This window comes from Piliocolobus tephrosceles, chromosome 16, assembly GCF_002776525.5.
Source record: "Piliocolobus tephrosceles isolate RC106 chromosome 16, ASM277652v3, whole genome shotgun sequence".
Taxonomy (NCBI): domain Eukaryota; kingdom Metazoa; phylum Chordata; class Mammalia; order Primates; family Cercopithecidae; genus Piliocolobus; species Piliocolobus tephrosceles.
Window position 1 is genome coordinate 70,707,974 of NC_045449.1, and position 25,313 is coordinate 70,733,286.

Consider the following 25,313-nt stretch of genomic DNA (forward strand, 5'->3'; position numbering starts at 1 on the left):
CTAATTTTTGTATTTTTAGTAGAGATGGGGTTTCACCGTGTTGGCCAGGCTGATCTCCAACTCCTGACCTTAAGTGATCCACCCATCTCGGCCTCCCAAAGTGCTGACCTTGGGATATAATTAATCACCATTCTTCCCGAGGTTAGTTATGTGCATCAAAGCCTTAAAAACACATGTCCTTTGATCAGGTAATTTCACCTTTAGAAATGTCACCGAGGGGCTGGGTGTGGTGGCTCAAGCCTGTAATCCCAGCACTTTGGGAGGCCAAGACAGGCGGATCACGAGGTCAGGAGATCGAGACCATCCTGGCTAACACGGTGAAACCCTGTCTCTACTAAAAAGCACAAAAAACTAGCCGGGCGAGGTGGCGAGCACCTGTAGTCCCAGCTACTCGGGAGGCTGAGGCAGGAGAATGGCGTAAACCTGAGAGGCGGAGCTTGCAGTAAGCTGAGATCTGGCCACTGCACTCCAGCCTGGGCGACAGAGTGAGACTCAGTCTCAAAAAAAAAAGAAATGTCACCGAGGTAAGTGAATGAGGGTATGGGTAGATATTTATGCAAAAGCCTGTTCATCAGATTTGTTTAGAATAATGAAAAGTGGGAAATGGCCCAGTAGTGAGGAGCTGATAAGTTAAGGGACCTGTAGGCCCCTACAGTGGAATATTACAGAACCATGAATAATGAATTGGTTGGCCAGGTGCAGCGGCTTATACCTCTAATCGCAGCACTTTGGGAGATCGAGGTGGGAGGATCACTTGAGCTCAGGAGTTCGAGACCAGCTTGGGCAACATGGCGAAACCCCATCTCTACAAAAAAAAATTACAAAAATTAGGCAGGTGTGGTGGTGCTGCGCCTGTAGTCCCAGGTACTTAGCAGGCTGAGGTGGGAAGATCACTTGAGCCTGGGAGGTTGAGGCTGCAGTGAGCTGAGATCGCACCCCTGCACTCCAGCCTGGGTAACAGAGCGAGATCCTGTCTCAAAAAAAAAAAAAGAAGAAGAAGAAAGAAATGTTGGATGACTGTTTTGTTTCTGGAGAGCGAGTTGACCAGTTCACCACTGACCACACGTGTCAGGTGCCTTGGCTGGTGGTAATGAGAATTCTCTTCTCTTCCCCACTGTGCTGAAGACGGAAGTCTTCATTATCCAGTGAAGGAGCTACACAAAGGTGAAGTGCCACCCTGGTGGAAGGTTTTTTTGTCTGGTGTGGCCCATGGCTCCTCCAGGCCCTCCTTTCCCTCAGCCCTGCCCCACACTCTGGAAGCCCCGCCTCAGTCCAGAGTCTCTTGTACCCCAGCCCGGGGCCAGGCGAGCTGGTTGAAGCCAGCACAGGCAGCTCCTCAGAGCCTGCTCATTGAGGATTTAACAGTCAATGTGCGACTTGCAGTCTGAGAGTGGCCCTGCCTCCCCTTGCCACTACTTAAGAAAATAATTCATAATAATTAATGAATAAACTGGGTTTATTGAGAGCCATTTACCACAAAAGGCCTCAGGGTACACTGCACTCAAGCATAATTAAAAGTGGCATCTTTTAAACGTCAATTTGAAATGGAACACTGGCTTGGTTGCCCAGTGCAGTCTGGGCCTCTCTCTGATTCCACCTTTGCAGATGGAGCCTGAGATGATGGGAGGAGGAGGGGAGGTTGGTCCTGAGGGTGAGGGTACAGCCAGAAACCGTGGGGAGGACCTGGAGGAGTGTGGTCCCAAAGATCAGAGTGGGTCTTCAGTCTGAGAGGGCTGGTGCAGCCATGGCCACCAGCAGGGAGGGAACAGGGTGGCCTGGAAGCAGGTGACCATTTGCTACAGAGGGAGAGGACGAAATCCCTGGTGCCAAACTCAGGCCACTTGGCCCCTGCATGCCAGCTGAGTCTAAAGGGAACAGGTTTCCCCTATTAGGCCCAGTGCCCTGTGCTCCTTCCCTGGCCAGGGATGGTGATTCATTCATTCATTCATCAAGAGTTTACTGAGAACCTGCTGCCTGCAAGCACCACTCTGGAGATACAGCTGTGCACGAAAGAAGGCACCTGGTCTTGGGGAGCTTATAATGCAGTTGGCAGAAGATGGACAATAAACAAATATTTAATACATGTCACAGAGAAACTCATAGCAAGAGGGCGAGGGAGTGTGGAAGGTGGGAAGGTAGTCCTGGGTTTCTAGGGAGATCTCAAGGACATGACATTTGGGCAGGAAATGAGGGAGTCAGCTAAAAGGACGAGCATCCAGGTAGCAGGAACAGCCTGTGCAAAGGCCCTGAGGCAGGTGCAAGATGGAGGAAAGAGGCTAGCGTGGGTGGAGCAGAGCGGGGAGGGTAGAGTGAGGATCAGACCCATTCTCTGTAAGAGTTGCTGAACTCCAGCCCTGTGGGTGGCCCTGGACTTGAGCCTCGAGATATAGTGGTAAACATAGCCATCCTCGTCCTCAAAAAGCTCAGCGTCTATAGGGAGGGCCCCACCATGGAGAGGCACTTAGATGGCTGGGGGTGAGGTATGTGGCTCCTGGGGGCTTCTGATTGGCCAGGTGGGAGCACTGACCTGAAAAGCCTGGCCAGGCGCGGTGGCTCACGCCTATAATCCCAGCACTTTGGGAGGCCGAGGCAGGTGGATCACCTAAGGTCAGGAGGTCGAGACCAGCCTGACCAACATGGAGAAACCCTGTCTCTACTGAAAATACAAAATTAGCCGGCGTGGTGGCACAAGCCTGTAATCTCAGCTACTTGAGAGGCTGAGGCAGGAGAATCACTTGACCCAGGAGGCAGAGGTTGCAGTGAGCCGAAATTGCGCCATTGCACTCCAGCCTGGGCAATAAGAGCGAAACTCCATCTCAAAAACAAACAAGCGAAAAAAAGTCTGGGCATCCCGACTTACACAAGGGCAGGTGGAGCCTGGAGAGCCCTCCCTCCACATCTCTCACCTCTCAGGAGCCCCCAGGGTGGGCCTGGGAAGCAGCTTCACCTTAGCAGCTGTATCCCACTCACTTCCCACCTCTTTCCCACCGGCTTCTCTCCCTGCTGCCCTGGCTGTCGAGACCCCCTCTTCCTGTGGAGACCCCCTTAGAAACCACTGCTGCCCCCAACCCACAACATGAGACTGGGACTCACCATTGACTCTGGATAATGATTGGGTCCTTCCCTCCTCCTGGGGGAAATGTGCGCGGGCCCCTCCCAGAGGCGAGCTGTCTTCAGCCACGAGCACGTGGACCGTCTGCAGGTGCCCTGCTCCATGTCCCTTGCTGGGAAACCCTATTCACTGGCTCTTGATCTTTCTGTAAAATCAGGGGACACTTATCCCTTGGTATCCCAAATAAGGCTAACGAAAGCTCCACGAGGGTGACATGGTGGAACCCCAATTCCTGCCAGGATCGAGAGAGGTAGTAATCGGGATTAGAAGGTGTCCATAGCTGCAAGAGCAATCTCCCGGCTGTCCCCGAGAGTCCAGGCTGTGGGCTGCAGACCAAACCTTTCTGCTGCTTCTCATCAGTCAGCCTGTTCCAGGGCCCAGAACAGATGCCGTGTTTGAGGAATCCCACTTTCGGGCAAGGCTGGATGCAGGGCAGGTAACACCTGGATGTGAGGTGGCCTGGCACTGGGTAGGAATACACGAAAAGCAAAGATCAGGCATGGTGGCTCACGCCTGTAATCCCAACACTTGGGAGGACAAGGCAGGTGGATCACCTGAGGTCAGGAGTTTGAAACCAGCCTGGCCAACATGGTGAAATCCCATCTCTACTGAAAACAAACAAACATTAGCTAGGCGTGGTAGCACAGGCCTGTAGTCCCAGCTACTTGGGAGGCTGAGGCAGGAGAATCACTTGAACCTGGTAGGCAGAGGTTGCAGTGAGCCAAGATTGTACCACTGCACTCCAGCCTAGGCGACAGAGTGAGACTCCTTCTCAAAAAAAATAAAAAATTAAAACAAAAATAATAATAAAAAGAATACAAGAAAAGCAAAGCCTCTTTGACCAGGTTCCTGCCTCTTGGTATCCTGCAATTTCCCTGATAAAAGACACAAAGCCCAGGAAGTAGTGGTGTCAGCCCTAATTTCAGAAGCTTTCAAACAGCTGTCTTAGCTGTTGGGATTGTAGGGGTGAAGCTTCGCTGAAAATCAGTTGACCAAAGGCAGATGAATAGGAGAAACGGCGTTCACAATTTGTTGTAATGTGCACAGCATGGGGGAATTGTAGAATGATCACCCAGTAACTTGGTGGCTTACAGATACTTATATACCTTTTTTGTTTTTTAATTTTGAGACAGAGTTTCACTCTTGTCCGCCAGGCTGGAGTGCAATGGTGCGATCTCGGCTCACTGCAACCTCCGCCTCCTGGGTTCAAGCAATTCTCCTGCCTCAGCCTTCCAAGTAGCTGGGATTACAGGCACCTGCCACCATGCCCGGCTAATTTTTTTGTATTTTTAGTAGAGACGGGGTTTTGCCATGTTGGCCAGGCTGGTCTTCAACTCCTGACCTCAGGTGATCCGCCTGCCTCAGCCTCCCAAGGTGCTGGGATTATAGGTGTAAGCTACCGTGTCCAGCACAGATACTTACAGACTTTTCGTCATAGGGGAAAGGAAGGTGGGAAAATGGGGATGATTTCAAGAGGGATGTTTTAAGAGGGTAAATGATTTTCAGGGGGATTCTGTGGGCTTATAGGAGAACATATAATGGCCTGGATCAGAGTCTGTTGGGCCCACAGAGCAGTGTGACAAGTCTGCCTAGGTGTGTTGACAGACTGCAGTCTTTCTTCCTGCAATATGAGTTAGTAATGAAAACTCAGGGAAGTGGCTGGGCGTGGTGGCTCACCCTTATAATCCCAGCACTTTGGGAGGCCAAGGCAGGCAGATCATTTGAGGTCAGGTGTTTGAGACCAGCCTGACCAACATGGTGAAACCCTGTCTCTACTAAAAATACAAAAATTAGCCAGGTGTGGTGGTGTGTGCCTGTAGGCCCAGCTACTTGGGAGGCTGAGGCAGGAGAATTGCTTGAACCCGGGAGGCGGAGGTTGCAGTGGCTGAGATGGCGTCACTGCACTTCAGCCTGGGCAACAGAGTGAGACTCTGTCTCAAAAACAACAACAACAACAACAACAAACACCTCAAAGAAGGCAATTGCATCCTTCTTTAGCAGGTCTGGTTTCTGGGTAGATAAGGAAACTTCAGAGAACAGCTTCATCCTGTGCTCTGAGAGAGACAGAGGACTGCGGGGGCGGTCAGGGAGACCTTGAGGCCACCTCATGTCAAAGCGCCATGTTTTGGGGTATCAGTTGCTGGGTGCTGAAAAGGTCTTCATTTCCCCCCACCCATGCATCCATCCATCCATTAAAAAGTAATTACTGCATGCATATCTTGAGCCAAATACTGTGTTTAAGCTCCCAGGACATAGCTCTTTGTCCCCTCTGCCTCTCGAGAGGGATGGCTCACTTGAAAGTTTAATGCTACAGTGGAATTATAATTATGAAAAACCACACACTGCAATTCAGGTTTAGGATGAAAGTATTAATTTCCTGGTTTTAATTATTCAATAGAAATTAATGAAAATTCAAGAGGAATCTCCAAGGAGCTTCTCTAACTAGCAGAGGAGGGGTGGATCGAGGAGAGGAGAGTGGAGTGGAGTACAGTGGAGTAGAGTGGGGTAAGCCAGAGGCTGAGGACCCTGCACCTCTGCCCAACCCTGCTCATCTGGGAGCTTTCCCAGGGCGAAGGTACGAGCCTGCTGCATGAACCAAGCCTCGAAGCAGGACTCAGGCTTGCTCAGTCATTTGGGAGACTGGGGCTGGGGTATGTGTTGAGTTCCATCCCTGCCAGGATGATGCCAGACAGTGGAGAGATGAAGACCCAGCCCTGCCCTCAGGGAGTTCCTGGGTCACTGCAGGGAGACAGACCACACCTGTAGGGCCTGAGCTAAGCCCTGGAGTTCTGGAATGCCGAGCCAGGCTGCTGGGACGAGGAGGAGGTGAGGACAGGAGAGGTTTCCCTGAGAAGATGACTGGCAGAGTTCTGGGGGTCTCTCCCTCCTGGGTGAACTCAGAAGCCGCCTTCTGAACAGAGGCAAGGCAACATTTTAAAGCACTGGTGACCATTTGGGGCAGGATAATTTCCCAGCATGATAATGTGTCATTTGTCCTCACTTTAAAAGAATCCAAATTCAGAGCACTTTCTCTCTCTCTCTCTCTCATCCACCCCTAAGGGCTAGGAGGGTGGAAGATAAAATTCTGAGGGTGGGACGGCTCTGAGGCTTGGAGAATGGGAGATAGTTTCACTCAATGTCACTTCCCCAGAAAGGAAGAAGGTTGGAGCTTTGAGGGCAGATGATTCGGAGGGTGGGGGAACCTGTGTCCCAGTTCTAGCAGTCTCCCTACAAGGTGACAGGTCCTGAAAAGGGATGGCTGCAAAGGCCGTCATGACCCCAGGAGCTCTGGCCTCAGAAGCGCTGGCAAGGGGTCCCCACACCCAAGCTCAGTGCCAAGGAGGAAGCTTTGGATGGAATGCAATTGATTCCTGCCTCATGGCCAGTTTGGCATCTATTTGTAAATTCATTTCCGCGTTCCTGTCTACTTAGGTATGCTCTTTGAATTCTCCTTTGAACTTGGTTGTGGCACCTTGCGGGCTCCCTCATGAATTAATGAGTCAAATAAAATCATGGGCATTTGTTTGTTCTATTTGATGGAGCCATGATATTTCTTTATAAAAAGTATTCTCTAGCAACGCCTCATAGTCCTAGTAGTGAGAACTACTACAGGCCCCCATGCTAAGAGGAAGAACAGAGGCACAGACACTTGAAGTAGCTTGCCCAAGGTCACACAGCTAGGTGGGGTGGGGCCAGGATTTGGATGCAGCAATCTGGTTCAAAGTCCTTAAAGAGCACTTGAGCTCTGTTATCTGTCAGTCCCCCAAGTAACCCCACAAAATAGGTACTTTATTTTTAGAGACAGATCTCACTCCGTTGCCCTGGCTAGAGTACAGTGGTCCGATCACAGCTCACTGCAGCCTCAACCAGGAGGTTGAGGAGCTCAAGTGGCCCTCTCACTTCAGCCTCCTCAGTAGCTGGGATTACAGGTGCACACTACAGGGCCTAATTTTTTTACTTTTTGTAGAGTCGGGATCTTGCTATGTTGCCCAGGCTGGTCTCGAACTCCTGACCTCAAGCGACCCTCCTGCCTCAGCCTCCCAAAGTGCTGGGACTACAGGCATGAGCCACTCCGCCAGGCAAAATAGGTACATTATTTATGCTCAAGAACAGCAGCACGGAGGTTAAGTAATTCATCCTCTCTCTCACGGTAAGTGGTTGTTTCTATAGTAGGATCACTGTACACTGTGTGGTGGATTTGATGTCTGCACCGAGGGAAAGTGCTGATAGAATATTAACAAAAATCGTGACTAGCATCTGTTGAGCACTTTCTCTTTTTTTTTTTTTTTTTTTTTTTTTTGACGGGGGTTTCCTTGTTTCCCCGGGCGGGTTGCAATGGCGCCATCTCGGCTCACTGCCACCTCCGCCTCCCAGGTTCAAGCGATTCTTCTGCCTCAGCCTCCTTAGTAACTGGGACTACAGGCGTGCGCCACCACGCCCGGCTAATGTTTTGTATTTTTGGTAGACAAGATTTCACCATGTTGGCCAGGCTGGTCTCGAACTCCTGACCTCAGGTGATCCTCCCGCCTTGGCCTCCCAAAGTGCTGAGATTACAGGCGTGAGTCACCGCGCCTGGCCCCCTACTGAGCACTTCCCAAGTTCCAGATACTGCGGGAAAGTCTATACCAGCTCATCTTATTTACTCCTAAGTCCCTACAAGGCAGGTAATTTCATTGGCCTGTGTTACACATAGAAAGACTTTGAGGCACCCAGAGGTGAGCGGCTTGAGGTTTTCTTCCTCTCTGGGTTTATCTGAAGCTGAGCTCTGCCGGCGGACGTGGCCCGTAGCCGTCTGCCCTAAGAACTGGCCTGGACCCCCCAAACACCACCCTTCCCCTCCCGAGGCCCCCCACCCGCACTTACACCCTGAAGGCGGATCCCTTGACTCCCGAGAGGCTGGCGGTGGAGTGCGCGGCAGGACCGCAGGGCTGATCTCTCCAGCTGGGCTGGGCTTTGGGGACCTCGGCCTTGAAAATCTCCTAATTACCGGTGGGGGCGGAGCCGCGTCTCCAGGGTTCTCGGGGAGGGCGTCGGGGGTCAGGGATTGCAGGTGCCCGCAGCCGGCCTCGGTTGTTTACCAGGCACCCGTCACGCTAATTGAAATGTGCCAAATAGCTGCCGGCGCGGTCCCAGCCGAGCAGCGGGCTCCGGGTCACCTGCGGTGTTGATGAGGTATTAAAGAGGCAAAAGCGCCGGAGCGGCAGCTTCATTTGCAAGGGAAATGACTTGACGAGGCCCTTCATTTGCAGTCTTTCGGCCCAGAGGCTCTGATTAGCTGCGGAGGAAAAGCCCTCCTGTTTTATGCATAAGGAGCTCTGCCTGGAGACCCTCGGCTGCTCACCCGCCCCGGCTCTGCCTTCTCCTCCTCCCAAGTCGGGAAGGAGGAGAGGGGTCCCTAGAGGGCAGGATCCAAGGCTGAAGCCCAAGACCAACCCTTGGTGATGAAAATAGAAATTTCTTGAAGCAAGGCTACCATAAAGTGGAGTGAGACTCATCGGCGAGGGGGGACTGTGCGATCTCCATCCGGGGTCTTCAGGGCAACTGCATGAGCTCAGCCTGCTAAAGCCTGGCCGGCAGCGGGAGCTCCCCTGGGGTTCCGGCCTCTCCACCCAGTGGCTCTGTGCAGCGCTTCCCGCACGGAGAACCCTTCCAGCTCCCCCTGGTGTCACACCTCTGCACCAAGACCCCCTCCCTACCTCCTTGGTCTCTGGCGCTGACTTCCTCTAGGAAAGGGGAGACAGTGGGCTAGATGCTTTTGCAAATATTTTCTCTACAATCTCCAATCTTTGTGACAATTACCCTTAACAGTTAGACCTTACATCCATTTCCTTTCCTGTCACCCACACCCCCTCCCCCTTCCCTGGACTCCCCGAGTTTTTTTTTTTTTTTTTTTCCTCCCCCCCCCTTGCAACCCACATTCCCCGCAGCTGCATCTGCCAGGCTGCCAGCGCTGTGAGCCAGCTGTAAATGTGATTAATGCTGAAGGAAGCGCTGCTGGCTGCAAGGACGCATCCCTGGCTGGGGCGCAGCACTGGGTCAAGTGGCCAGCTGGGGCCAGGCAGGTGAAGGATTAATCCAGAATCTTGACCAACAATCGGGTGGCTGTTTTTCCCAGACAATGGGTCCGAAGGGGGCAGTGCCCAAGGTTCACCCTTGAAAACTCCCAAGGGTCGCAACCCAGTGGCATTGGGAGCGCCTTGGCTAGGGGCCTCTTGAGCCTGAACCCAGGCTTTGGGGCCTGGTTGCCCCTTAGGGTTATTCGATATGAGTTCTACATTTCTTTTCCAAGAATTAATACGTCAGTGTGTTTAATTCTTTGCCTTCTACTTTTAAACTCAACTGTCTCGTAAAGCAACCTTTTTTGATTGCCTACTCCACCCTGATTCATTCTGATCACCTGCTCCACCCTGACTCCTTCTGATCACCGACTCCACCCTAACTCATTTAATCACTTGCTCCACCCTAACTCATTCAGATTACCTGCTACCTGCTCTGCCCTGACTCCTGCCAAAGCACTCACCCCATCATTCTCTTTAAATTAGCCAGTTAGAATTAGTTTAGCCGGTGCGATCTAACCCTAGCCAATAGGGGAACCACACAGCAGCAGGGGCCACGTGCGTCAGGGATAAGAGCCCCTTCCCCTCCCTTGTCCAAGTGTGCGCTCACCATTGCTCCATCTGTAAGGGCGCACCCTTCTATGGAAGTAACTTGCCTTGCTGAGAATTAAAACAGAAAATTTTATATTCGAGTGCTATTCCTTCTACAGCACTGAAACTTACACAGTGCCATGCCAGGGTGTGGCGGAGGTGGAAGTCCCGTCGCTGTCTATAGCTCACGCTGGCATGAGCACATTTCAGACCCAGTTAAAATCGGGCTCTATCACTGACCAGCTGGGTGGTTTGGGCAAGTTCCTTCACTGCTGAGCCTCAGTTTTCTTATCAGAAGAATGGGGATGCAAGTCCCTATCTTTAAGGGTTATGGAGAATTGGAGCTGATGTATTTGACCATGGTAGTCCTTCAGTACACAGTGGCTGTCACTTCAAATACTCTTCATGATACCGATGGGCCTGAGGAGATCCCCAAATGCCGGTGGGACCTCAACCCCAGCTCTTGACACCCTTTCGAGAAGGAATTCAAGGATGAGTCAGAAAATAGTGAAAGTATGGAGATTTATTGCAAAACGAAAAGTACACAAGAAAGGAGCGCCGCGTTCTCAAGAGAGGATCGCGCAGTGGGTTTGGGGTTTCATCTTTATGGGTTTCTTCAACCAATGGATGGGATATTCATGAAAGTTCCTGGAAAAAGGTGGATATTTCTCAGAATTATGGTGCCACTCATTTTTACACCAAATACAGGTGGTCTTGGAACTGTCCTGGCGCTGGCAGGTGTGTGATTTAGGATGTTAATGAGCGTATAATGAGATCCTAGGAGGAACCCGGGTCAAATCCAGCACCATGGTGGATCCACACACCCTGGTTTCCAGGGTTTTATCAGCCCATAACCTCTAGTCATGTGAAACCGTTATAGGAAAGTGGTCTCAATCCAGGCCCCAAGAGAGGGTTCTTGGATCTTGTGCAAGAAAGAATTCAGGGCGAGTCTGTAGAATAAATTGAAAGCAAGTTTATTGCGAAAGTAAAGGAATAATAGAATGGCTACTCTGTAGGCGGGGCTGCTGGTTGCCCATTTTTATGGTTATTTCTTGATTATATGTTAAGCAAGGGGTGGGTTATTCATGCCTCCCCTTTTTAGACCATGCAGGGTAACCTCCTGAGGTTGCCATGGCGTTTGTAAACTGTCATGGCGCTGGTGGGAGTGCAGCAGTGAGGACGACCAGAGGTCACTCTCGTCGCCATCTTGGTTTTGGTTTGGACCAGCTTCTTTACTGCAACCTGTTTTATCAGCAAGGTCTTTATGACCTGTATCTTGTGCTGACCTCTTATCTCATCCCGTGACTAGCCCAGCAGGCCTCAGCCTGTTTTTACCCAGCCCCTATTCAAGATGGAGTTGCTCTGGTTCCAACGCTTCTGACAAAACAGCGCCTGGAATTTTTTAATTATCCTGTGACCCACCCTGTATTTATTCCTATCTCATTCGGATGGTGTTACCTGCAGCCCAGGGGAGGGAATGCAGGAAGAGCTCTGCCTTAGGCTCAGCTTGAAGGAAGTCTCAGTTCCCTCCTCCCTACAGCTGTCAGAGCAAGAGGTGGCCCCAGGGGAGGGCCCATTAATGGCATGGAAGACAGGAAGGGGCAGGATGCAGCCCCATACCTGTCCCAGGCTGGGTCAGATGGTTCCCAAGGCTGCCTCTCTTGGGGGAGGCTCCTGGAGGAAGCCTGTTGTATGCAATTTTCCTGGAACACAAATGTGGCTGGGGATTTTGGAAGCAGCCCCACGGGTACATCTCACCTGCTGCTTGGCAGGTACTTGGCTAATTTCACTTTGAGTGGGTGGGGGTTAGAATTCTGCCTCCACTTTTTACCTGCCATGTGATTTGGAGCAAGTTACTTAATTTTTATACATCTCAGTTTTAAATTGTAAAATGGGGATAAAAACAATGAGAAATAAAAAAGACAAAGCATGTGAACTACAGAGCCTCACGTGTTACAAGCATCCATAAATGTCCAATTTTATTTGTGTTATGGGAGCCTCTATTTCATGGCAAGCCCCAATTCAATCTTGAGGCAAAGCTTCCGTTTTGAAGGCTGTGCATATGTGCATCTTCCAAGCTCCCCTCCACCCCTGGCCTCAAAATGCAAATGTAATAGACTAAAAAGAATAAACCCACAACACCAAGACAGGGGTGGGGGTCACCAATCCCTGGGAGACAGTGGATGGGAGGTGTTGCTTGCTACACAGGTAGAGAGTGCTGCAGCTCAGGATAGAACTGCAGAGAGAGGGCGCAGTGACCAGACAGAGCCCTCGAGACTCAGGGCTCAGAGGCAAGAGATTCTATAGAGCAAAATGTGCTTGCTGAGGACAGGGGAGTCATTGACGGTCTGTTTATGAAATACCTGCACATGTACCAGTTCACCCTCTCCCACCCTCTGTGCATTTCACTCAATGACATCCTGGAAGGCTCCTCGCTAAAGAAGACAACAGCTGGGGAAAGCTAAGGCCTCTGAACCGCAAGGCCGCCAAATATGAGCGTGTCCCTGTGAAGATACTGATGCTCCAGAGAAAATCCCTGCCCATCCGCATGTAGGCCCCCACCCCAGCCTACACAGGAGAGGATGGGGAGACCAATTTACTCCATAGCAGAGGAAACACCAGCCTACAACTCCCGTCCTTCCCTCTTGCATGTGAATGAGCCATGAAGGATCCCCAGGCATTTGAAGAAGACCATCCATGCCAAGGAGAAAAAGCAGGAAAGCAACAAAAATGCTGGCCCAGAGGAAGCAGAAATAATTCACGGAACAGAAGATAGCATTTAAGCCCTCTAATGAATATACTCAGGGAGACTGCAGAATATATTCCATCTATTACAGAGCTCAGTTTTCTTGGGATAAGAAAACCTAGAGAACCATCAAAGATTTCCTGAGATGAACAAATATGCTTGCTAAAATGAAAAGTTCAATAGAAGGACTGGAAAATACACAATCTCAAAATGCAAAAACTAAAGAAAACAGAGCTGGGGAACCTAGGAGAAAGAGGAGCGGGCTCTGTACAGAAAGGAGGGCAGACTAGGACCACATTGCCTACCAGTAACACTGGGTACTAGAAGGCAATGGGTGCAGGATGGCTGCATGTTAGAAGGGAAAATTATTTGCAACCTGGAATTATATATCTAGCTACATTATCTATCAAAAACCTCATGGCAGAATAAAGACCTTTCAAACATAAGGATACAGATTATCTTCAACACACCCACTTAAACATTTTTTCCTCAGCTTTATCCAAGTACCATTGATAAATAGAAATTGTGTGTATTTAAGGTATACAACGTGATGATTTGGTATACATATACGAACACAGCCTTTCTTTAAAAGTTGCTTGATAATGTTCTCCAGAGAAATCAGGGAGTAAATGAAGAAAGAGAAAGATCCAGGAAACTGAATCCAACCTAGAAGAGAGTCAAGGGAAGTTCTGAGGTTTGATCTCAGCCCTAGACAGGGTGACCAACTCATCCCAGTTGGCTGGGACTTTTTAGTTTCAGTACTGACAGTCTTGTCTCCTGGGGAATCTTGCAGTCCTGGGCAAACCAAGGTGATGGGTGACTCTAATGATGGTAGCAGCTGCTCCAGACGGCCTGGTGCTGCCGTCACACGGGCTGCAGCAGGCAGGCATGGCTGGGGTTGCACGCTCTACGAAGCAGGCAGGAGTCCTGCCCTCCTGGTGGGGCTGCAGCCACCCAAGTTGTGGTTGCAGATCTGAGCTTCCTTGTGCTCTTGGGGGGCCAGGAGCAGGAAAGAGCCCTGCCCTCCCGGGTGCTACTGCAGCTACCCAAACTGTGGCAGCAGACTCAGGCATCCCTGTACTCTTGGGGTCCCAGGAAGGCACCCCTACCCTCGCAGGTTCAGAAGTGCCTGACCCCACTGTCTGGCTTCTTTCTGCTGTTGGTGCCTGCTCTGATCTTGGAGCAAAGTCACAATAAGCCCAGACACCGTGAACGGCAGCAGGAGGCAGATTCCCGGAGGAAGTGGGCGGGTCCCTGGTGAGTCATTACCTTCAGGCCAGGGAGGTCCTGAAGGCTGGGGCCAGGCTGCCAGTCCCACTGACTGAAGTGGGAACTGGTGCCTTTTCAGAGTCCACCCATGGCTGCCCATGCACTTCCTCCTCTCTGAGGCCCATAAAAGCCCCAGGATCAGCCAGAGCTGAGCAGATGACAGGATGACCAGCTGCAGAGAGGAGCTACCCTCTCTGTTGAGAACTTCAGAGACCTTCAGAGACATCCAAGTGACCTGCCTGCGGAAGGGAGCCACCATTTCCAAGGCCTCCTCTCTGCTGATTGCTGAACACTTGATGGGACAACCTGCCTACACAGAGGACTTACCCATTGTGAGTCTTACTGAGCTGTTGTTATTATGCCCAGACCGTTTATTCCCCGAAGAAGACCACCAGAGTCCAGAGTCAAAGCCAAGCAGCAAGGATCTTTATTACAGGTTCGAACCTGGAGCTCTCACTCACTCGTGAAACGAGCCGGGCAGGAGAGCTCCCCAACTGGGCTCAGGACAGTGTTATATAGTCTGGGGTAAACAGGCACAGAGTCATTGTACAAACTGGATGTATGATTGGCTGATATTTGAACAAGGCGATTCGGCTTATTATGATTGGTTCCCGCCATTTCTGATATTTCCGTTAATTTTGAAACTCTGATGACGTTTATCAGGGGCTCGCAGGACAGGGCAGGGCTTGTTTTCGCAAACCTGAGGCGGGAAAGCAGTCTCACACAAAGGCAGTTAATCATATTGTGACAGGTTTCACAACGGGTTTAGCAGGTAATACTTAAACGCGTCCTGTGACCCTGCCATGCCACAGAAAAACAGGAACTTACAAAATCTTTACAATAAGTTTGTGAGAGCAGGACAAAGGTTTAGCAACAGGGTGGAGTGGGCTTGCATCCTGTGCCCTTTCATTGTAACACTCAATAAAACTCCTCTTCATTTTGCTCACCCTTCACTTGTCTGCGTACCTCATTCTTTCTGCACACAGGACAAGAACTCAGGCAAAGGTGCCACTGGCCACAGTTGTTTCTGGGAAGAAAACTGACACACCAAGGATCCTGTAACCTTAGGCCTAGGGACCAACCAATGAAAATTGTAGCAAGAAGAGTAGATTTTTTTTTTTTCTTTTTTTTTTTGAGACGGAGTCTCGCTCTGTCGCCCAGGCTGGAGTGCAGTGGCCGGATCTCAGCTCACTGCAAGCTCCGCCTCCTGGGTTTACGCCATTCTCCTGCCTCAGCCTCCCAAGTAGCTGGGACTACAGGCGCCCGCCACCTCGCCCGGCTAGTTTTTTGTATTTTTTTAGTAGAGACGGGGTTTCACCATGTTAGCCAGGATGGTCTCGATCTCCTGACCTCATGATCCGCCCGCCTCGGCCTCCCAAAGTGCTGGGATTACAGGCTTGAGCCACCGCGCCCGGCCTAAGAAGAGTAGATTTTAAGAGCAAGGTTTCCTAGGGAAAAAGGAATGCCATAGAATTTATAGTATGATGGAGATTTGACTAAAGTACATAATACAAAAAAAGGCAATTAGAAACTCTAGGAAAAATAAACAATTATATGAGAAAATGATGACCCAGCTCAAAAAATGTTAAATATTACATGATTGTAAGTTATTGATTCAGTGTGAGAAAAGAGAATCTATTGGTCCTTGATGTTAGAAATATGAGTGAGCCAAGGTTGGACATTGGACCCAAAGTGTATATTTTAGTATACTGCTTGATTCAACAGCAAAAAATATTTGTGTGGACATAAAAATACAAACATCTTATTCTTTTCAACTTTTAGAATCAAGCTGTGGATAACACAGAGAAGATCTGGTTGAAGTTGCAGGGCAGATGTAAAAATAAAAATGGTCGTCAGGAGTGGAAAGAATTGCTGGGAAAAGAGATGCATTACAAAGAGATACTGTCAAAAATTGACGCCAGTTGGGCACAATGGCTCATGCCTGTAGTTCCAGCTATTTAGGAGGCTGGGATGGGAGGATTGCTTGAGCCTGAGAGGTCAAGGATGGAGTGAGCTATGATTGCACCATTGTACTCCAGCCTGGGCAACAGAGCAAGACCCTGTCTCTTAAAAAAAAAAAAAAAAAAAGTCATTATATCAACAAATGGTTGGACAACTAATTGTGCATTAATATGCCAAAGGATGAGCCTAGGGCCATATCTTCTGCCATATACAAAAATAACTGAATGGATCATAGACCTACATGGAAAACCTAAAACTATGAAACTTTTAGAAGAAAAAGGAGAAAATTTTAGTGGCCTTAGGTTAGGCAAAGATTACTTAGATAAGGTATAAAAAGCATAAACCATAAGAGAAAAAATTGGACTTCAATTTTTTTTTTTTTTTTTTGAGACAGAGTCTTGCTCTGTTGCCAAGCTGGAGTGCAGTGGCATGATCTTGGCTCACTGCAACCTCCACTTCCCGGGTTCAAGTAATTCTCCTGCCTTAGCCTCCCGAGTAGCTGGGATTACAGGTGCCCACCACCACACCTGGCTAATTTTTGTATTTTTAGTAAAGATGAGGCTTCACCATGTTGGCCAGGATGGTCTCGATCTCCTGCCCTCGTGATCCACTCGCCTTGACCTCCCAAAGTGCTGGGATTACAGGCATAAACCATCGTGCCTGGCTGAGTTTCTTATGAAGTTAAGCCTACATTTACCATCCAACCTAGCAGTCCCACCTGATATGGTTTGGATCTGTGTCCCCACCCAAATCTGTCAAATTGTAATCCTCTGTGTTGGAGGTGGTTGGATCATGGGGGTGGATTCTCATGAGTGGGTTAGCACCATCCTCCTGGGTGCCATTCTTGTGATAGTCAGTGAGTTCCCATGAGATCTGGTTGTTTAAAAGTGTGTGGCACCTCCCATTCTCTCTCTTGGTCCTGCTCCTGCCATGTAAGACGCCTGCTCCCCCTCTGCCCTCCGTCGCCATGAATAAAAGCTCCCTGAGGCCTCCCCGGAAGCAGACAACGCCATGCTTCCTGTATAGCCTGTGAAACTGTGAGCCAATTAAACATCTTTTCTTTAGAAGTTACCCAGTCTCAAGTATTTCCTTATAGTAGCGCGAGAACTGACTAATACACCTCCCTTCATTATTTATCCATGAACAATGAAAACCTGTGTTCACACGGAGACCTGTATGAGAATGTTTACAGCGGCTTTTGTTCATAATCACCTCAAAGCTGGAAACAACTCAAATGCCCATCAACTCATTGGGAGATTCGCATCACAAGGTTGATTGGGGAGCATTCTTGGGGGTCCTGCCTGTGGGAGGGGTGCAAAAGAGCACATGGGGCCAAAGGAGAAGCTGAGCTGTGATGCAGCCTCAGCAGAAGCCTTGGTGGACCGTGCAGGGAGTTCTGAAGACATGGCCCTTCAGGGCCGTCCTGAGCCGGGAGAAGCGGGTCGGGACTCCATATCCCTGCTTTGGGCAGTCCTTGGCGAGGAGCCATGCTGGGAAGGGGACATTGTCCAGGAAGACAGCTGTCTCAGCTGAAGCAGTCTCCAACGGGGCTGGCACCTGATGGTGAGTGTCAATGACACTTTCAGCAGCTGGAGTTCTAAGCCCTTCAGTCCTGAACAGGAATTTGGGTGGCTGTGACACCCAGCACACAGACGCTCAATAAATGTTTGTCAAAGAACTGAGTGGATCACAGTAGGGGTACCAAAGAAGGAGTAAGGATGGGACAGGGCACCCAGAGAAGTTACGTTGTTGGTACCTGATGGTCAGTTGGCACCGATTTTTCCATCGGATCCCCTGAGACACAGTAAGTTCTCTCACCCACCCCATTTTACAGATGAGGATACTGGGGCTCAGAAAGGTTAAGGAACTTGCCAGAATTGCCCAGCTAGGACAGGGGGGCTGTCGCCGGACTCCAAATCTGGGCACCCTGAACCATCTAATTTCCCCCCTCTTTCAGGTGGACAGAAGTGGACAGAACTTCTGGGTAAGGGGGCAGCAGGCCGGAGGGGCAGTGGCTGCCTAGGACAGGTGTGTCTCATTGTGATGAAAAACGTGCAGGAGGCTTACCATGTGGGCATCGAATACCTCTGCACACACCCTAGACGTGCATATCTCATTGGCTGAAGCAAGTGAGCCAAGGCCGACATCTCTAGGATGGGGAAGTTGATGATGCTCGTGGGAAGCCATGGCCAGGGTAGGGAGGGAAGAAAAATTGTGAGCAGATCATCCATCCACAAGGGTCACATGCCCACATGGTAACAGCCCACAGGAGCTGGGTAGTGGCTGCCCCCTAGAGAAGGTAACATGCTCTCCAGTTTGCCACAGGCTGTACCGTGCCCTGTGGTTCTCCCCACCCACTTCCATCACCTACATGGCCCTGTAGCTGGGTGTGTGCAGCCAGGGTTTAGTGGTTTCTCCAGGCCTTTCCAGTATTCATCTTTTCTTTTTTCTTTCTTTTTTCTTCCTTCCTTCCTTCCTTCCTTCCTTCCTTCCTTCCTTTCTTTCTTTCTTTTGTTTTTTGAGATGGAGTTTTTGCTCTATCATCCAAGTTGGAGTGCAGTAGTGCCATCTTGGCGCACTGCAACCTCTGCCTCCTGGGTTCAAGCAATTCTCCTGCCTCAGTCTCCTGATTATCTGGGATTACAGGCACCCACCACCATGCCTGGCTAATTTTTGTATTTTTAGTAGAGACAGGGTTTCACCATGTTGGCCAGGCTGGTCTCGAACTCCTGACCTCAGGTGATCCAACCACCTCAGCCTCCCAAAGTGCCCGACCAAGTACTCACCTTTTCTGTGGATAATCACAGCACTTGAGAGGGATGGGAAGACAGCCCTATTAGGCTCATCTTATTCACATTTGTAAATCTGGTCAGCTGGGCCCACGGTCTAGACTTCCAGCTGTGTAGAGGTCTCTGCTGGGGCCTGTCCAGGAGCCTGGAGCCCCATCCCTAAGAGTCACTCTTTGGAGCCATCTGGGGACACATGCCCCTCGAATGGATTAAAGCCATGTCTCCTGGGAAAGGCAAGATGCCATTTAGGGAATACTCTGGCAGGCAGTGAGGTGCCTTGACCAGCCCCACATACATTTTCTCCGGTTGAAAGCCAGTCCCTAAAAGAATGGATCCCTGGCCAGGTGCAGTGACTCACGCCTGTAATCCTAGCACTTTGGGAGGCTGGGGGTGGGGAGGATCGTTTGAAAGACCATAAAGTGTCTCCTTGAAATTTAGCTGCGGGGATGAGATTGGCAAAAGAAAGTGTCCTGGAGCCAGGAGCGGGGCTTGCCAGCTGGCAGACTGGGGAGAGAATTCAGAAAGGGAAATGGAGAAACTGCCTACAACCAGAGGCTGCTTTCCCACTAGTCCTGAGCTCCCCCAGCCCTGAGGGCCTCAGCCCACCGCCTGCCCATATGTCGCCCACCCCTGCCCCTACCATGGCAAGGCTCCTCTCGGTGCCAGGCAGTTTCACATCCACGAGCCCTGCTCTGCCCGGGCCATGCTTGGTACCTTATAGCAGCTTTCTCAGTGACTCCTAAAACAGCCTTTTAATCCCATTTTAGGGATGTGGAAACTGAGGCTTAGAGAAGTAAGGAAGGTGATGAATTTGGGATAAAGGTCCTTCAATGTCTGAATGTTTTCCATCTCATGACACAGTCCCATGACAATACTGCCCCACTCACACCCAGTTCCGACAAGACCCTCGCCAGGAGTGGGGAGGCAGCTACCTCCTAACCAGTTACTGTAACAGCAAATCCCTGATCCCTGATCCTGTTGCCATAGAAACAGCTTTAGACCTCACAGTCTCTCCTGGGCTCAGTAGGAGGTACTGGAGGGAATAATCCACCATTTGCTAGCAAATTGGGGGAACCGTGGCTCATGCTTGACAGAGAGGCAGCCAAAGGTGGGACGGAGGATGGAGAAGGGCAGCTTGGTGCCATTTCAGCATCTGTCCCCTGTCCTGTGAGATCCCGCATCTGCAGGGAGAGGCCCGAGGCTGACTCCCTGGGATCACCAGGCCAAGGTACACAGCCTCCTTGGATCAGCATCCATGAACAACTGCTCCTCTGCCAGGCGCTATTCTGGAGATGCAGAAGTGGACACATCTGAGAAGGATCCTGCCCTCAAGGAGCTTACATTCTGGCAGGGGAAGCAGAGAGTGGACAGTAGACATAGTGCATGCATGATAAATAGTGTGAAAGATGCTGTGGAAAAAGAAACGAGCAGCCCCGGATACTGGTGATCAGAGAAGCAGGGGTTTGCAATTTTAGGCAATGCAGCACCATCTTCAAAGGCAGGTCACAGGCACCCACAAACAGAGCCCCATCCACCCATTTCCAGGCTGACATGGGACCCAGAAGCATGCTTGTTTTGTGCAGAGGCAAGACACAGGAAAGGCCCAGACTCTGAGAGGAGGCGGCCGTCCCCCTACCCACCCACCCAGACTCTCACAGACAGAATCCCACCATGAGCGTCCAGGCTTGGCTTTTGGGGGCTTCCTTTGTTTAAACCCCGCCTGTTCTCATCCAAGCATCCTGGGAGGTTCTGCTCAGAGAATACTTGCGGGTAGATGAGCATCTCCCTGGGGACAGACGTAAAACCTTGGGGAGTCAGACAAACCCATTGCTATGAAAGGAGCTGTCCAGCTTACTGGGGAAGGGGCATCGCCTTCTTCACATAACCCCACCCAGGGGGTGGAGGCCTTTGCCAATGGCTGCTTTTGCATGTCTGAGGTGGAACAGGGACAGCACTCTGTTTTTCCGACAACAAAGCAGCTCATCTAACTGCCCCTCCTTGTACCCTCAGTCCTAGCTGCCAGTCCACCCAGCCCTGCATCAGCCTGTGGCCGCCTCCTCGTGTCACCTTGGTCTGCACAGCCCCTAGAGCGCAGATCTTTGGGGGCGGCACATGCCCACGCTCTGGGGCATCCTTGGCTCTACTTGGCCACAGCAAGGCTCCCAAACGCCACTCCTCTCCCCTTCCACTTAGCAGATGACCCAAGGACCCTGCTTCCCGGGGAAGAGCAGAGGCTTCCAAGCTTGCTTCCCTTGTCTTCCTGCGCATCGCCCCAGCCCTGCACCTGCTGCCCTCCTCCCTTCTCCTCCAGCCTGGAAGAGGCTGCTGAGGCGTAGCTTCCCACCTGGACTCTTGACGCAGGCACCCGTCCCGCCCTTGGCTGTGGGGTTCGTAGAGGCCCTGGGCCAAGGCTTCCCCTTAGGCGGTCAAGGTGCTCACATCACCTCTCCACAGACAGGCAAGGACAGCAGCTTCCTTTCCAATCTCTAATCCTCCTTAGGGCCCTGCTCACACCTCCTCGCAACCTGGGAGACATTTCCTCTTGAACTTGACATTTAATGATATTTCAGTCTCAGCTGGTTTGTATCATCTCTTATCAATTCTGACTGGTGTCTGACTAGAGGCAACGTGGAACCCTGGATTAGATCCTGCGACAGAAAAAAAGATTTTAGAGGAGAAACTGGTGAGATTCTAATAAAGTCTGTAGTTTAGTCACTAGTCTGATACCAGTGCCCGTTTGTTAGTTTTGACAGAGGTATGCACCCTGGTTAGGTAGGATGTTAAAATCAGGGGAAGCTGAGTGAAATGGAGTTGGGAATGGTAATTACTTTGCCTTTTCAGCAAATCTAAAATTACTCAAAAATAAAAATTTATTTTTTAAAAACTGATGAGTCTGGGTAAATGATACACAGGAGTTTTGTGGTACTGTTCTTCCAACTTTTTAAAATAAGTTTGAAAATATTTCCAAATTAAAGTTCCTGGATGGGTGCAGTGGCTCATGTCTGTAATCTCAGCACTTTGGGAGGCCAAGGCAGGCAGATCACTTGAGGTCAGGAGTTGAAGACCAGCCTGGCCAACACAGCGAAACCCCGTCTCTACTAGAAAAAATACAAAAATTACCCAGGTGTGGTGGTGCACGCCTGTAATTCCAGCTACTCGGGAGGCTGAAGCAGGAGAATTGCTTATTCAGCCTTACAAAAGAAGGAATTTTTTTTTTTTTTTTTTGAGGCAGAGTCTCACTCTGTTGCCCAGGCTGAAGTACAGCTGCGTGATCTTAGCTCACTGCAGCCTCCCTCTGCCTCCCAGGTTCAAGCAATTCTCCTGCTTCAGTCTCCCAGGCAGCTGGGATCACAGGTACGTGCCACCATGCCCAGCTAATTTTTGTATTTTTAGTGGAGGTTTCACCACGTTGGCCAGGTTAGTCTTGAACTCCTGACCTCAGGTGATCCGCCTGCCTCAGCCTCCCAAAGTGCTGAGATTACAAACATGAGCCAGCACGCCCAGCCTGGGAATTTTTTTTTTTTTTTTTTTTTTGAGACAGTTTTGCTCTGTCACCTAGGCTGGAGTGCAGTGGCACCATCATGGCTCACTGTAGCCTCAACCTCCTAGGCTTAAGTGATCCTCCTACTTCAGCCTCCTGACTAGCAATGACTACAGGTGCAAGCTACCACACCCTGCTGAATTTTTTTTTTTTTTTTTTTTTTTTTTTGAGACGGAGTCTCGCTCTGTCGCCAGGGCTGGAGTGCAATGGCCGGATCTCAGCTCACTGCAAGCTCCACCTCCCGGGTTTACGCCATTCTCCTGCCTCAGCCTCCCGAGTAGCTGGGTCTACAGGCACCCGCCACCTCGCCCGGCTAGCTTTTCTTTGTATTTTTTAGTAGAGACGGGGTTTCACCATGTTAGCCAGGATGGTCTCGAACTCCTGACCTCGTGATCCGCCCATCTCGGCCTCCCAAAGTGCTGGGATTACAGGCTTGAGCCACCGCGCCCGGCCTGATTTTTTATTTTTTGTAGAGGTGGGGGTCTCATCATGTTGTCCAGGCTGGTCTTGAACTCCTGGCTTCAAGCGATCCTCCTGCCTCCGCCTCCCCAAGTGCTGGGATTACAGGCATAAGTCATTGAGCCTGGCCAAGGAATTTTTTTTCTTTTCTTTGAGAGAGAGTTTCCTTCTGTCACCCAGGCTGGAGTGCAGTGGCACAATCTTGGCTCCCTGCAACCTCTGCCTCCCAAGCTCAAGTGATTCTCATGCCTCAGCCTCCTATGTAGCTGGGATTACAGGCATGTGCCACCAAACCCGGCTAATTTTTGTATTTTTAGTAGAGACAGGGTTTCACCATGTTAGCCAGGCTGGTCTCAAACTGATCCATCCACCTGCCTCAAAGTGATCCATCCACCTGCCTTGGCCTCCCAAAGTGCTGGGATGAGCCACCATGCCTGGCACCAAGGAAGGGATTTTTGATACATGCTGTAACACTGGTGAACCTTGGAGACATTATATTAAATAAATTAAGCCAGTCACAAAAGGACAAATACTGTATGACTCCACTTATATGGGACTCTTAGAATAGTTAAGACTAGAGACAAACAGTAAAATGATGGTTGTCTGGGGCTGGAGGGAGGGGGAATGGGGAGTGATTTAATGGGGACGGAGTTTTAGTTTTCCTGGAGAAGGGTTGCATCAGAACGTGAATGTACTTAACTCTACTGAACGGTGCACTTAAAAATGGTTCCGATGGGCCGGGCGCGGTGGCTCAAGCCTGTAATCCCAGCACTTTGGGAGGCCGAGACGGGCGGATCACGAGGTCAGGAGATCGAGACCATCCTGCCTAACATAGTGAAACCCCGTCTCTACTAAAAAAAATACAAAAAACTAGCCGGGTGAGGTGGCAGGTGCCTGTAGTCCCAGCTACTCGGGAGGCTGAGGCAGGAGAATGGCGTAAACCTGGGAGGCGGAGCTTGCAGTGAGCTGAGATCTGGCCACTGCACTCCAGCCTGGGTGACAGAGCGAGACTCCGTCTCAAAAAAAAAAAAAAAAAAAAAAAAATGGTTACGATGGTGATTTTATGTTATGTGTTTTTTGCCACAATTGAAAAAAAAACAAAACAAAACCTGGCAGGGTGCAGTGATTCACCGCTGTAATTCCAGCATTTTGGAAGGCCGAAGTGGGCTGATCACCCGAGGTCAGGAGTTCAAGACTAGCCTGGCCAATATGGTGAGACCTTGTCTCTACTAAAAATACAAAAATTAGCTGGACGTGGTGGTGGGTGCCTGTGGTCCCAGCTACTCAGGAGGCTGAGGCAGGAGAATTGCTTGAACCCGGGAGGCGGAGGTTGCAGTGAGCGGAGATGGAGCCGCTGCACTCCAGCCTGGATGACGATGTGAGACTCTCTCAAACACACACACACACACACAAATCAATAAATTTCCTAGAAAATAATTCCATCTGAGTATACGAAAGGCTGTAGGGCCTTTGTGGCCCCCAGACCCTCGCCCTCGAGGTGAGGTCTAGTCAGATAGAGCCCTCTCCAGTGTGGGGCCCAAGCGGGGACTGGGTGCAAGGACGCTCCTGGTCATGGCGTCTCCCATGGTCACTGGACTAGACCTTCCATTCTGCTCGGCTCCCAGCAGGCAGAGCCCTTTACTGCCCCTCCCCTGGCCCAAGGCCCTAGAAGTGGAAAGAAGGCCATGTGGAAGCTGAAACAACTCTGAGAATCCAGCTTAGGGCCTGCCGAAAGTCCCAGGGATGCTTCTAGGCCCCGCTGCTGAGCCCTTCCTCCACCTCCAGTGTATCGTGATGTGCCCCGCCCCTCCGCTGCCTGCTGCCAGCTCAGAGGTTACTAGACCCTGGGCTGCCTCCGACACTTCCCCACCCTGTTGTAGGCTGGCGGCCAGAGAGCTTCCTGGGAGCCCAGTGGCTGACAGCTCTTATGCCCCAAAGCCTTCCAGGACCCTGGGCAGGGGACAAAGAGGGCTGGGGGCTTCCCTGAGGAAGCAACACACATCAATCTGCTCCTGAGCCTGCCCCAAAGAAGCCGGTGACATTTCCTTTGCTGGATTCCCTGACAGACAGCCATTATTACTGTTGTTGTTGGCATTGAGCATCCCCAGATAAACGAGAGCCCTGTTAGGACAGAATTCTGAAGCAAGGAAGGGCTGCCTAGCTGGTCTCTGCCTCTGAGCATCAGAAGCTGGGCTTTGGGATTCTGTCTGAAGCCCCAGGTTCAGACACACACCCATCCCTTACCTTGAGGTTTGACGAGGGCCAAAGAGTTTGTTGAGACTGCTTCGTCCACACCCTGGGAGGGAATTCACAGGCAGCATTTATTCTGCACTTTTCTATCTACTGACCACAACTTAGAGGACTCTAGTACCTCTAATTCCTTTGCACAGAAGACCCCCTGATACCCTTCCCCAGCAGGCTAAGGAGAGTGTCTGGTCTGCCAGCTTCTCTTCCCAGGGATGGCAGTTCCAGGGGACATGGCCACCCCCACCCCATGAGTCCTCTTAATGCACCCTCCTAGCTGGGAGGGCAGACCCCACCCCTGCTGTTGCCAGAATGACAGAGCCCCTGAGGCCAGGCTAGAGTCACTCGCGGGAATCAGGACTTCAGGCCACTACAAACTGCCTGAGATGACAGGTCAGCCTGCAGGAGTCCACGTGGGGCCACTCTCTATGAAGGAAGATGGAGGAAGCCAGGGCTGGGGCAAAGGGCTTGGCCTGCGTCCTTGGCAAAGAATCTGTTGTGGACAGCCAGGGGCTGCTGAGAGCACTCACCAGGTTGGACTCCC

The 25,313-nt window shown here is 50.8% G+C and overlaps 1 long non-coding RNA gene across 2 annotated transcripts in view; it reads right to left on the minus strand.

Moving 5' to 3' along the window:
* LOC111542572 overlaps positions 1-8,289 on the minus strand; it is a 22,927-nt gene extending 14,638 nt beyond the window's left edge. The window contains exons 1-3 of one of the 2 annotated variants that reach the window (XR_002731592.1): positions 7,976-8,289; positions 3,094-3,344; positions 1,941-2,246 (exon numbers count right to left, since the gene is read on the minus strand). This is a non-coding gene — a long non-coding RNA (uncharacterized LOC111542572). Of the gene's footprint in view, positions 1-1,940; positions 2,247-3,093; positions 3,345-7,975 lie in introns of those variants that run through there. The other variant, XR_002731593.1, reaches the window with a different exon arrangement.
* Positions 8,290-25,313: the final 17,024 nt, after the last annotated feature.